The sequence below is a fragment of the Pongo pygmaeus genome, chromosome 10, assembly GCF_028885625.2.
Source record: "Pongo pygmaeus isolate AG05252 chromosome 10, NHGRI_mPonPyg2-v2.0_pri, whole genome shotgun sequence".
NCBI classification, from domain to species: Eukaryota; Metazoa; Chordata; class Mammalia; order Primates; family Hominidae; genus Pongo; species Pongo pygmaeus.
This window is the reverse complement of record NC_072383.2, coordinates 80,591,954-80,605,486: the sequence shown is the minus strand read 5'-3', so window position 1 is coordinate 80,605,486 and position 13,533 is coordinate 80,591,954.

Below are 13,533 nucleotides of genomic sequence, written 5' to 3'. Positions count from 1 at the left end.
AATCAACATGGCACATGTATACATATGCAACAAACTTTCATGTTGTGCACATGTACCCTAGAACTTCAAGTATAATAATAAAAAAAAGAATAGCTTTACAGAAAATCATCAAATCACAAAAGACAGTAAAAGTGTAATAAAGAAATAGAAAAACCACAAAACAAAAAATTAATTTAAATGACAGTAGTCCTTTCCTACTTATAATTACTTTAAATGTAAATGGGCTAAATTCTGTAATCAAAAGCCATATAGCAGAAGAATAGATAAAAATCAGACGAACGAAAACTCTATATACTACTTAAGGAGACTTACTTTCACTTTAAGAATACACACATGGGCATGGTGGCTCATGCCTGTAATCCCAGGACTTTGGGAGGCCAAGGGGGGTGGATTGCTTGAGCCCAGGAGTTCAAGTCCAGGCTGGGCAACATGGCAATAACCTGTCTCAACAAAACAAAAACAAACAAGAATAAAAAAATTAGCTGGGTGTGGTGCTGCATGTCTGTAGTCCCAACTACTCAGGAGGCTGAGGTGGGAGGATCACTTGAGTCCAGGAGGTTGAGACTGCAGCGAGTTGTGACTGCCTCATTGCCCTCCAGCCTGGATGACAGAGGGAGACTCTGTCAAAAAAAGAAAGAAAGAAGGAAATACAGAAAAAGGGAAAGAGAGAGAAAGGAAAGAAAGAAAGAAAAAGAAGGAAGGAAGGAAGGAAGGAAAGAAGGAAGGAAGGAAAGGAATACACACAGGCTGAAAGTGAAGGAGTGAAAACAGCTATTCCATGCAAATGGTAACCAAAATAGAGCAAGAGTGATTACACTTATCAGATAAAATAGACTTTAAGTAAAAAACTATCACAAGAGACAAAGTTATTATATAATAATAGAGGAGTGAATACATTAAGAGAATATAACAATAAAAATATATATGCACCCAACATTGGAACATCTAAATATATAAAGGAAAAATATATAAGACAACTGAAGAGAGAAATAGATAGCAGTAGAATAATAGCAGGGGACTTTAATGTCCCACTTTCATTAATGGCAATATCATCCAGACAGAAAATCAATAAGGAAACAGTAGAATTAAACAACAGTGTAGACCAAATGGATGTAATAGACATATGCAGAACCTTCCATCCAAAATCAGCAGAACACACATTTTTGTTTCAAGTGCACGTTGGACATTCTTCAGAATAGACCATTTGTTAGACCACAAAACAAATCTTAACAAATTTAGGAAGACTGAAATCATGGTAAGTGTATTCTCAAACCACAGTAGTATAAACTAGAAATAAACAACAGAAGAAATTTCAGAAAATTTACACACATGTGGAAATTAAACAACATAATCTTGAACAACCAGTTGGTCAAATAAGAAATCAAAAGGGAAATAAAAAATATTTTGAGACAAATAGAGATGGAAAGACAGCATACAAAAAGTTGTAAGATGCAGCAGAAACAGTTATAAGTGGGCAGTTTACAATGATAAATGCCTACATTAAGAAAGAAAGATCTCAAATGAACAATCTAACTCTACACCTCAAGGAACTAGAAAAAAGCAGAATGTATCAAGCTCATGGTCAGCAAAAGGAAGAAAATGACAAGAGCACAGCAGAAGTAAATGAAACAGAGACTGGAAAAACAATAGAAAAAAATTAATAACCAAAAATTGCTTTATTTAAAAGATAAACAATATTGACAAACCTTTAGCTAGACTAAGAAAAAAGAGAGAAGACTCAAATAAAAGAATTATAAATAAAACAGGAGAAATCACAGCTGATACCACAGAAATACAAAAGATAAGAGACTAAGTGGACAATTATAAGCCAACAAAAAATGGGTAACTTAAAAGAAGTGCAGACATTCCTAAAAATGTACAGCCTACTAAGACTGAATCATGAATAAATAGAAAATCTGAACAGATAAATCAGGAGGCTGAATCAATAGCCAAAACCTTCCAACAAAAGAAGCTCAGAACATGAAGCCTTCACTGGTGAATTCTACCAAATATTTAAAGAAACATTAATGCCAATCCTTTTCAAACTCGAAAAATAGAAAAGAAGGCAACACTTCAGAATTCATTTTACAAGTTCAGTGTTATCCTGATAAGGATTATGTCTGATCCAAAGACAGACAAATACTCCACAAGAAGAGAAATGTATAAGCCAATATCCGTGATGAACACAGATGTAACAATCCTCAACAAAATTAGCAAACTGAATTCAACAGCATACTAAAAGGATCAGAACTAGGCGTGGTGGTATGTGCCTATATCCCAGCCACTCAGGGAGGCTGAGCAGGAGGATCAATTGAGCCCAGGAGTTCAAGTCAAGCCTTGGCAACATAGCAAATTTCCATCTCTAAAACAATAATTAAATTAACAAACAAATAAAAATAATAGTATCATACATCATTATCAAGTAAGTTTTATCCCTGGGATGCCAGGATGATTCAACACATGCAAATCAATAACACGATACAGCACATTAACAAAATGAAGGATAAAATTAGATGATCATCTCAACAGATGCAGTAAAAGCATTTGACAAAATTAACATATTTCATAATAAATATCTCAATAAACTATGTATAGAAAGAATGTATCTCAACATAAATAAAGTCCATATATGACAATCTCACAGCTAACATCATATCCAATGTGAAAAGCTGAAAGCTTTTCCTTGAAAATCTGGAACAAGACAAGGATACCCACTCTCATCATTTCTTTTCTGAAGAATGAAAAGTACTTCTACTTCTAGTACTAGAAGTCCTAGCCAAAGCAATTAATCAAGACAAATATATGAAAATGCTTTCAAATTGAAATGGAAGTAGTAAAATGATCTCTGTTTACAGATGACATGACATACATAGAAAACCTTAAAGACTTCACCAAAAAACAGTAATAACTAATAAACAAATTCACTAAAATTGCAGGATACAAAATTAACATATAAAAATTAGTGGCATTTCTATATAACAATAAACTATCCAAAACAAAGAAATCAAAAAAATCTCACAACATCATGAAAAAATGCATAGAAATAAATTTAACCCAGAAGGTGAAATACCTGAACACTGAAAACTATCAAACATTGCTGAAAAAAATTGAAGAGGACACAAATACATGGAATAATAGTCCATGTTCATGGACTGGAAGAATTAATATTGTCAACACATTCATACGACACAAGCTATCTACACATTCAAGCAACTCCTATCAAAAACCAAATGATATTTATCATAAAAATAGAAAAAAATTCCTAAAATTTGTAGAGAATCATAACAAATATTGAATTGCTGAAGCAATCTTGAGCAAAAAGAACAACACTAAAGGCATCAAACTCCCTGATTTCAAAATATACTACAAAGCTATAGTAATTAAACCAGCATGGTACTGGCATAAAAACAGACACATAGAGCAATAGAACAGAATAGAGGGCCCAGGCATAAATCCATGTATATACAGTCAAGTGATCTTCCAAAATGATACCAAGAATACACATACACAATGGGGAAAGAATAGTCTCTTCAGTAAATGATGTTGGGAAAACAGGATATACACAACCATAATAATGAAACTGGATCCTGATCTCACATCACAAATAAATAAAGTCAAAATGGATTAAAATACTTAAATGTAAGACCTGAAACAGAAACCTCAATAATTAGGTTTTTGGAGACACTAGAATAGAACATAGGAAAAAGGCTTTTGACAGTAGTTTGAGCAATAATTTTTTGAGTATTAACCCAAAAAGGTCAGGCAACAAAAGCAAAAATAGACAAATAGAATTACATCAAACTAAAAAGCTTATGCACAGGGAAGGACACAATTAACAGATTGAAGACACAACTTATGAAATGGGAGAAAACATTTGCAAACCACACATCTGATAAAAGAGTAATATCCAAATATATAAAGAACTCAAACAACTTAATAGCAAGAAAACAATTTAATTAAAAATGGGTAAAGAATATCAATAGACATTTGTCAAAATTAATGGCCAACGGGTAAATGAAAAAAAAAAAATGCTCAACATCACTAACCATCAGTAAAATGCAAACTAAAACCAAAATGATTGGGAGGCTGAGGCGGGCGGATCACCTGAGGTTGGGAATTTGAGATCAGCCTGACCAACATGGCAAAACCCCATCTCTACTAAAAATACAAAAATTAGCTGGGCGTGGTGGCACATGCCTGTAATCCCAGCTACTTAGGATGATGAGACAGGAGAATCACTTGAACCTGGGAGGCGGAGGTTGCCGTGAGCCGAGATTGTGCCATTGCACTCCAGCCTGGGCAACAAGAGTGAAACTCCGTCTCAAAAACAAAAGAAAACAAAACAAAAAAACCCCAAATGAATATCACTTCACTCCTTTTAGAATAGTTGTTATCAAAATGACAAAATATAACAAGTGTTGGTGAGGATATGGAGAAAAGAGAGCCCTTATACACTGTCAGTGGGAAGGTAAATTAGTATGGCCATTATGGAAAACAGTACGAAGACTCCTCAAAAAATTAAACATAGAACTACTATATGATCCAGCAATCCCACCTCTGGGTATATATATTTAAAAACTTAAATCAGCATGTTAAAGAGATATCTGCACTCCCACGTTCACTGCAACATTATTCACAAATACCAAAATATGGAATCCACCTAAATGTCCATAAGTGGATAAATAAATAAGGAAAATGTCACGTATATACAGTTGCCCCTTGAACAACCTGGTTTGAATGCATGGGTTAACTTACACATGGATTTCCTTCTCATACTGCAACCTCTGAGACAGCAAGACTAACCACTCCTCTTCCTCCTCCCTCTCAGTCTACTCAATGTAAAGATGATGGGCATGAAGATCTTTATGATGACTTACTTCCACTTAAAAGAATAATAAATTTATTTTCTCTTCCTTATGACCTTCTTAATAACATTTTCTTTACCCTAGCTTACTTTACTGTAAGACTACAGTATACAATACAAACAACACATAACATATATGTTAATCAACTGTTTATATTGTCAGAAAGGCTTCCAGTCAACAGTAGGATTTTAATAGTTAGGTTTTTAGGGAATTAAAATTTATATGCAAATTTTTTATTACATGGGTGTCAGTGCCCCTAACACCTCCGTTGTTCAAGGACAAATGGTATTCACAATGAAATACTATTTGGTCTTAAAATCTTATCATTTGTGACATTATGAATGAACATGTAGGACATTATGTTAAGTGAAATAAGGCAGGCCCAGAAAGGGAAATTCTGCATGATTTCACCTACATGTGGGATCTAAAAAAGTCAAAATCCTAGAAGCAGAGTAAAATGGTGGTTATCAGAAGCTGAGGGGTGCTTGGGGAGGGAGACGTTGGGGAAGGAGAGATGTTGGTTAAAAGGTACAAAATTTCAGTTACACAGGATGGATAACTTCTAGAGATTTATTGTGTAACATGGTGACTATAATTCATAATAATGACTTGTATACTTTAAACTTGTTTATACAGTAGGTTTTAAATATTCTTAACATAACAAATAAGTATATGATGTGATACAGATATTAATTAGCTCAATATAATCCTTTCACAAAATATATACATATCAAAACATCATGTTGTACACCATAATGTGCTTTATGAGTCTCATCTTGATTACCTGCTATTTGATCTTTACCAAGTCATTTGGTCTCTCTTAAATTCTGTTTATTAACCTATAAAAGGATGTTAAGGATTAATAGAGGTATAATAATAATACCTACTTCAAATGGTTCTTTTGTTAATTAAACCGAGTGATACATGTGGAAGTTCTTTGTAACCTGTGATGCATGATAAACCATCAAGTGGTATATCTATTTAAAATTTATCATGTATTTAAGCAGTCTCCATAAGGTTATTAATTGCCAACTCTCCCACACAACCTGGATTCACCAGAATAATATGTTGATAGAGCAAAGCTGGGTTATTACTAACTGCTATTATTATCTTATTGTATTCTTACTGTTAGAAACAACATCCCTTTAGTAGTCTTAATAGTGTTTCTGAAGGAAAAAAATCAAGGGTAGATATTGATATGATTTTGGGGGTGGGGTTCTAGTAATTTAATCCTGGTCTTTCTTGCAATGTAGGGATCTGTTCAAGAGTGGGAGAAGCTGTAATCCCGGACTTCGGGAAGCCGAGGCATGTGGATCACCTGAGTCAGGAGTTTGAGACCAGCCTGGCTAACATGGTGAAACCCCGTCTCTACTAAAAATACAAAAAATTAGCTGGGCGTGGTGGTGGACACCTGTAGTCCCAGCTATTCGGGAGGCTGAGGCAGCAGGATCACTTGAACCTGGGAGGCAGAGGTTGCAGTGAGCTGAGATTGTGCCACTGCACTCCAGCCTGGGCAGCAAGAGCAAAACTCTATCTCTCTCTCTCTCTCTCTCTCTCTCTCTCTCACACACACACACACACACACACAAGGTAAAATAAAAATAAAATAAAATAAAATAAAAAAATAAAAAAGAGTGGGAGAAGTTTGCAATATAAATAATTCTATACCGGTGCTTACAGACAGATGAGGGTCTTGATGTGATTCTTGATAAGTAAACAATTGTTTTATTAGCAAACAGCTTGCCCAGATGAGTAACCTATCGTCTTGAGAAAGGGATCGTTGGTTTATTTTCAGGAAGTTGCTGAAGTAAGCAATCAAGTAATTTACTGGCTTATAGGCTTATCTTCCAGAAAAAAAAAATAGTAAAGTCGGGTTGATATAGGCAACCTTAGTTCTTAGTTTTGAAAGTAAAGCTGTGTAGCTGCATGTAGTCTTACTTTCCAGGGATATATAAAGATATTTGGTGAGAAAGTCTTGTGCTGTAGGCCAAACTACGACTTTGGAGTTACAGAGTTCTAGATATAATTCTTAGAAAATTACTAACTTTTTTACAATGTCAGTTTCTTTATTTTTGAAATTTGAGACCAATGTACCAACATGACAACTGTTAATTTCAGTGTCTTAGTTCATTTTGGGATTCGATAACAAAATATTCAAGACTGGGTGATTTATAATTAAAATAAATTTATTTCTCACAGTTTTGGATGCTGGGAAGTCCAAAATCATGGTGCCAGCATCTGGCAATCACCTTCTTGCTGTTTTATCCCATGGCAGAAAGTGGAAGAGTAAAGAGAGCTTGTGCATATGAGACAAGGTGAAAAGATCAAACTCAAAGCCTCAAGACCTTTTATAATCAGCATCATGTTATTCATGAGGGTGGATCTCCCATGACTTGAGCACCTCAAATTAGGCCCCACCTCTCAATATTGTTACACTGAAGACTAAATTTTCAACATATGCTTTTGTGGGGAATATTTTCAGACCATAGCATTCTGGTAATTTTTGTCCAGGAAGAGAAGAATGTAAACTAATACATAATTTTACTTCTAGCTTGATAAAATTCTTGGAAACTGATTTTTCTGAGCAAACAGTTTGCTCATTTTGGCCAAGAGCACTTCTTTTGGAACAACAGATTACTCATCTGGGAAACAGTTCACTTACCAGAAAGCTTTACTTATCAAGACTCCTTTAAAACACTTACCTTGCTGTGTCTTCCAATTTTGAATTATTATGTCATGTATTTTCCCAATCCCAATAAGTTTCCTGCCAGGAAAGACTACATTACCCACTTAATCTCAGATTCCAAGCCCTATAAATAACCTTTTCTGACTCCTTTCCCACGCTTTTCAGATTGCACTAAGACCACATTAAGGTCTTTCTACAGCAAGTCTACTCAATTTACCTTGCTTGATCAACAAGGTTTTATGGAAGTCTTTCTTGAGAGTCAATAATAGACATTTTAAGAAAAGGGAATAGAAATAATTACCTTCCAAGTTGGTTATAAAGTTTAGAATATGTACATATAAAAGTACAAAGCATTGCTTCTGGCATATGGTAGGGACTTCTTGACTGGTACTCATTATTATTATAGGTAAGTTTCAAGAAGATTATATTTCATTGAGAGATCTAAGACTAGCAAAGGTGTCTTTCCCCAAATACAAGGGTTATATTTATGAAAATCCCTCTGCTAGAATGAAAGCGTTTAAGAATATAGACATTAATAAAAGAAGGGTGCAGTCTTGGGAGATGACATGTGAACATATGAAGGTCCTTAAAAATGCTTATTTACATTGCCAAAATAAAACAAGATAACATATGATACATGTACTAAATTGAGACAGTAATACTTATATTTGTACATTCCAAACAAAATTAATTTCCAATTACCATCCCTAGCTGCCTAGAAGTAAAACCAGATTTTCTATCTTAGTTTCAGGGAAGTAATATTCACTTTACTTGGCTGGATATAATATGCTATGCAGAATTAGCCAAACTTGAGGTTAAGGGCACAGTCTTTCAGACTGCCAAGTGTGCCCAAGATTTCAGACACCAACTACAAGTCTGGGGGTTTCCCAAAACCACCATCAGTTTTGATAATTTACTAGAATAACTCATAGAATTCAGGAAAGGGCTATACTTATGACTATGGTTTGATTATAGCAAAAGGATAAAATTAGAACCAGCCAAAGGAAAAGATGCATAGAGCAAAATCTGGGACTCCGAGGGCTCCAAACATGAAGCTTCTGTGTCCTCAGGGACACAGTACCCTATTGGCATCTGTGCATGGCAATACACGCATGAAGTATTGCCACCCAGGAAGCTCACTTGAGCTTCAGTTTCCAGAGTTTTTATTGAGACTTCATTTCATAGGCATGATTGGTTGATTTGCTGCCCACATGGTTGAACTCAAAGTCCACTCCTCTTGAGAGGTCAGGGTAATATAATGTGACTCAAAGCCCCGACCTCTATTCACATAATGATCTTTCTGGCATGGCCAGCCCCTATCCTGAGTTATCTTGTTAGCATAAACTATCTAGGGGCTCACCCTGAGTCACCTCATTACCATAAATTACAAATCTAGGGGATCCACTGTGAAAAACAAAGACATTCCTATCACTTAAGAATTTTCGGTTCAGATGTTATCTCCCAAGAGTCAAGTGGAAACAAAGTCTAGCCCTCTCTTTAGGTAAAGTTGATTTATTTACTACTTACATGTGTAATGATAGTATCTATAAATTATTAAGCATCTACAACATGGCAAGTACTTTACATATTATCTCTAATTCTCATTAGAATTGGTATGAAAAATGTTATATATTACATTTTAAGATTAAGAAATAGTGATTTTCCTAAGGCCACAAGCTAGTAAACAGCTGATCTAGAATTAGCACCCCGATCTGTCTAACTTCAAAGATTATGCTCTTTCTACTATTTTTAGCTTCTTTTTACTGTCAACAGATATGAACAAATACTATATGCTCCACCACTATCCCCACTCAGGCACCTCCTATGACTGTTCACTTATCCAAATGTTCAGTATCTTTTAGATTTTTTGAAAGTAAGAATATTTAATTACATTCCTCAGATAAGAACTTAGAGTGACAGTAACATTCTGCAAATTTTTGCAAGTGAGGAAAAATAAATATGTAGTAAAATGTAAAGGATATATATTTTATTGTTCTCTGACTGTAAGAGATAGAAAACATTTCCGATTGCTGGGCGAGGTGTCAGAGCCCCGGCATCAGGAAGTGGTCGACTTGCTGGTTCGTAAGAATTTACCGACAACAGTATAGATTTGAAAAAGAAATGTTTAATAGGAAGAAAGAATGCTGCAAAGGGTGAAGTGGCGCACCTCAGTTACAACCTCACCAACCTATCCCATGAGGTGGTCCAGCAGAATGAGGATGAGGACAAGGGCAAAGGCGAGGACAAGGGCAAAGGCAAGGACAAACACCTCTAACTTTATTCCTGAAAAGAAGGAGGGGCAATTTCCTATAAAAAAAACAAAGTGCTGCTATTATAAGAAGGATGAATGTATAACTGATAGAAGAGAAAAGAGGAGAGAGAGAGAGAGATAGGAGAGAGAGACAGAGAGAGAGAGAAATTCCATACCAGCCCATTCACCAAATGGGACAATAACTCAAGATGAAGCATTGGAGTAAGTGATGTGTTCCTGTACCTCCTCTTGCATTCCCTTCATACGAAGCTTCCCTTTTTAAATACTAGATTTCGGACCCCAAGTTTGAAATGATTTCTTTAAGGCAGGCAGCCTAGACCATTTCCCCACTGCTAGCTTGGGAAGTAAAGTCACTTGCCTTCTGCCGCATCTCTTCCTTGTTACTCAGTTTTACAAGCAGAGAGCAGTTGAAACTGCATTCAGTTACACAAGGAGAATTAGTGACAGGAGTGTGCATATATACAAATAAGTAAAATAGGGACATTAATTATAATCTCCATGGAAAACTTGTTTAAAAGTCCTCACTTTTATGTACACAGAACAAATCGAAGGGAGGATTTCATGACATTAGGCTAGTGGTAAGTGAAGACACCTACTGAGGTAAATGAAGTTCTAAACCATTAAAATATAGCAAAACTTTGAACTTGTTTATCTGATATTTCCACTGTGCTTTATGATACCAAATAGTGTCAACCGTGATAGCACTAAAAAGATAGCATCACACTTCCATTCATATTATGTACAGTCTAAATAAAAACAGAGTGCTTGCTGTGCAAAATGCAGCTTTAAGATATAGTCCCCCACAAAGATTGTTTGCCTAAGTTCTATATGGTGGACTGATTGCAAAAATATCCTAACTTCCAACCCTCTCTATATCTACTCACTTTGAGATGTGACATTCCAGTTCCTTCCATTAAGATCTGGAGTGTGTTTCCCAGCCTTTAACTCTCTCTGGGCTACCCTATGGCTTGTTTTGAACAAAAGAGTATGTCACAAATAAAAGAAATTCAGTTCTGGTCCTAGACCTCAAATGGCCTTGTGCACTTATAACTTGCTCTCTTGGATTCTTGTCACCACCACCATGAAAACAAGTCTGGTTAGCCTGTTAAAGGGAAATGAGGAAAACTTGGTGGTGGGCAGAGTTTTCCCTGATGGGGCCATCCTAGATCACTTTAGTTGGTTGGATGTAATATGGTATGCAGAAGCATAGCTGACCTTCCATTTGGCTATAGAAGAATAAGTGACCCAGTTGAGATCATCTGTGCCCAACTCAGATCTTCAGAACCAACCAGTCAATCTTTGTACTCATAAGTACATGTTTATTATTGTATGTTCCACTGAAGTGCTGTGTTTTTTATGTAGCATTATTGTGACAATGGATAACTGATTTGCCCTTCTTCTCTATAACAGCCACTGAGAGGAAGGAATCAGAGACCTCTTCCTGATACATCTTCCATATATTTACCTTGCAAATATCTATGGGTAAATAAGGAATGAGAATAAACGTATAATATTTGAGCATTCTGTTTTCATGAAGCATTACGAGATCTTAGACCACAGCCAGAATTTGCATTCTGGTTGTGTATTTGCACAGGAAAGTGGTTACAAAACCACAACCAGAACCTAAATTCACTTGATAACCATCAACCTATCACTTCACTTTGTGTTTTCCTAGATCTAGACACTATGTTCAGTAAAAATACAAATACTCACTGGTAGTTATCTTTACAACATACAGCTATGAACAAATTTTTAAAAAGAAGCCTTCGCTAAAAATAATTTGTTTATATGCTAAGTATAAAAATGGCTCCTTTCCAATAGAGACAACAAGCCAAAAGTATCAACTCAAGCTTGGAAATTACTTTTCCTGAAATCAAGCAACCATATGAAGTACATAATTTGAAATCAGAGTTGAGAATGAACACTTTAAACTTTACGGATGATATTTATTAACACTTATTACATGCTAATGGAATACTCAGAACTTCACAAAAAAACCCATGCCCTTATGCCTCATTTTTATAGATCTTGGAGGACTCACCTCCTTTTTTAGATACCTGCTAGAGTAAAAGTTGCTCAACACCTGGGTCTATGGCAGAATCAAATTGCATCCATACTTATAATTCTTTTCTGGTTATATTTTCACAATTAAATCTCAGCAGAGATTTTTTTTTATTATACTTTAAGTTCTAGGGTACATGTGCACAACGTGCAGGTTTGTTACATATGTATACATGTGCCATGTTGGTGTGCTGCACCCATTAACTCCTCATTTACATTAGGTATATCTCCTAATGCTATCCCTCCCCCCTTGCCCCACCCCACGACAGGCCCCAGTATGTGATGTTGCCCTTCCTGTGTCCAATTGTTCTCATTGTTCAATTCCCACCTATGAGTGAGAATATGCGGTGTTTCGTTTTCTGTCCTTGCAATAGTTTGCTGAGAATGATGGTTTCCAGCTTCATCCATGTCCCTACAAAGGACATGAACTCATCCATTTTTATGGCGGCATAGTATTCCATGGTGTATATGTACCACATTTTCTTAATCCAGTCTATCATTGTTGGACATTTGGGTTGGTTCCAAGTCTTTGCTATTGTGAATAGTGCCACAATAAACATACGTGTGCATGTGTCTTTATAGCAGCATGATTTATAATCCTTTGGGTATGTACCCAGTAATGGGATGGCTGGGTCTAATGGTATTTCTAGTTCTAGATCCTTGAGGAATCGCCACACTGTCTTCCACAATGGTTGAACTAGTTTACAGTCCCACCAACAGTGTAAAAGTGTTCCTATTTTTCCACATCCTCTCCAGCACCTGTTGTTTCCTGACTTTTTAATGATCGCCATTCTAACTGGTGTGAGATGGTATCTCATTGTGGTTTTGATTCGCATTTCAACCTACCAATGACTTTCTTCACAGAATTGGAAAAAACTACTTTAAAGTTCATATGGAACCAAAAAAGAGCCTGCATTGCTAAGACAATCCTAAGCCAAAAGAACAAAGCTGGAGGCATCACGCTATCTGACTTCAAACTATACTACAAGGCTACAGTAACCAAAACAGCACGGTACTGGTACCAAAACAGAGATATAGACCAATGGAACAGAACAGAGCCCTCAGAAATAATACCACACATCTACAACCATCTGATCTTTGACAAACCTGACAAAAACAATAAATGGGGAAAGAATTCCCTATTTAATAAATGGTGCTGGGAAAATTGGCTAGCCATATGTAGAAAGCTGAAACTGGATCCCTTTCTTATACCTTATACAAAAATTAATTCAAGATGGATTAAAGACTTAAATGTTAGACCTAAAACGGAGATTTTTAGTCTCTTCCATTCCCAAATCTCCGCTACCTCTACCTTATTCTTAAATAAGTTAATTCCCAAAGCAAATGAATAACCATTCCTGAAGTAAGTGAAAAGAATACACAGTTTCCAAATGCCTTTTACCTGTGTACTTTATAGGATGCTATTTTTTTTCCTCTTTACTCAAAAGAATAGCAATTCTTTACCATAGGTTAATACATAATCATTTGAAATCAGATTATATTCTTGATGGGCTAAAATGAAAGAAGTCAGTTTCCTGAATACAAATAAATGGTATTTGTCTCTTTGAATGCTGTGATAGGAAGCTTTTTAATTATAGGTTTTTATTGAAGTTTGGCTTCCTTATCAAATAATTTTTTCTACCAATTTC